This window comes from Orycteropus afer, unplaced genomic scaffold, assembly GCF_000298275.1.
Source record: "Orycteropus afer afer isolate SDZICR_OR568_19922 unplaced genomic scaffold, OryAfe1.0 scaffold00380, whole genome shotgun sequence".
In the NCBI taxonomy this organism is placed as follows: Eukaryota; Metazoa; Chordata; class Mammalia; order Tubulidentata; family Orycteropodidae; genus Orycteropus; species Orycteropus afer.
Window position 1 is genome coordinate 1,663,813 of NW_006921967.1, and position 1,239 is coordinate 1,665,051.

At 41.1% G+C, this 1,239-nt stretch overlaps 1 protein-coding gene and 1 non-coding gene across 2 annotated transcripts in view; both read right to left on the reverse strand.

The window, feature by feature from the left end:
* Positions 1 to 1,239, reverse strand: part of IMPG1 (interphotoreceptor matrix proteoglycan 1) — a 171,555-nt gene that overhangs the window by 133,596 nt on the left and 36,720 nt on the right. The gene's annotated exons all lie outside the window — the stretch shown is intronic.
* Positions 38 to 202, reverse strand: LOC122151307. Its single transcript, XR_006164090.1, has one exon. It is a non-coding gene; the product is annotated as a U1 spliceosomal RNA (small nuclear RNA).

The following is a 1,239-nucleotide window of genomic DNA, read 5'->3' on the forward strand; positions in this document are numbered from 1 at the left end:
GGAAGCTTCAAGTTAATAGATCTTTTAATTGGTAACCCACCGAAGTACGAGAACATGCAGTCCCCACCACCTCAAATCATGCCATCAAATTTCACATATTTGGGGAAATTGCAAGGGTTGGCACACCTGGAGAGCAATGGAATAGCCACGCCTGGGAAACACACTTTTGTGAAAGTGACTTTCCTCCCTGTCAGGGAAAAATTAGATTTTCTGACACCAATGAACATGCAGTCTCTGGATTTCCATCTCTAGTAAAGAGTTCAGACATTAGCAAGCAGGAAACAACACTTGGATGTTTGCAGATTTGTCCAAACCCTAAGATTTGTGTGTCTAGTTTGAGTAAACCAGCTTCCCTGCTCCCCTTCTCACCTACAATCTCCACATGACCTTGGGGATGTTATTTTGTGCTTCTGTCTTTTCCTATATAACTGCTAGATTCATTCAAAAAACACTTAAGCACTGGAGATACGATACTTAGCATAAACTAGCAGTGCCTTTGAGGGCTTGGTGTTAATAACTCTCACTGATGATATCTGCTTGTGAAATATGTTGGAGGATATGCTGTGATAGTCTCTTCAGCTTACCAGTTAGGCACATCCTTGAGTGTGTTTGGTTTTTGGTCACAGTTTTAGTCTTCCTTTCACCTCAGTACAATTTAAAGCTTGAACTTATTTTATTCCGAACAGTCCAAACTCAAACTTAAAGGCATCATATGAGATGTATATGTGTGTATGTTGTGGTTGTTAGTTGCTGTCAAGTTGACTCATACAATAGAATGAACCTTTGCCTTTGCCAGTCCTGTGTCAACTTCATGTTCATTGCTATGTTTGAGTACCAATAGATGTATATAGAAGTTCATTTTTCTGGGGTGTTTTGAACCCATGATACATCTGCAACTATGCAGAGATTTCTGCAGGGAGTGCCCTGACATATGGTTGAAGAAACTGAGGCTGAGCCATCCAATAGGAACTTGCAGCTTTCTAGTTCTCCTCCTTTCCCACCTGCTCTTTTCCCATCCCAGAGACAAATAATTCCATCAAAATCTGCTTCTCATAAGGCCCTGAGAGAAATTTCTCCCTGAAGCACGTTAAGGATCAAACAGGGACAGCAGATTTTCTTAGTCTATTTTTTGAGAGACAGATTATTCTGTGGCCTCTCTGAAGTCATTTTGTCTTTTTTCCCCTGGCCTCCTTGAAACTTACCACAAACTGGAGACAAAGAGCCCCTTTTGGAGTGTAA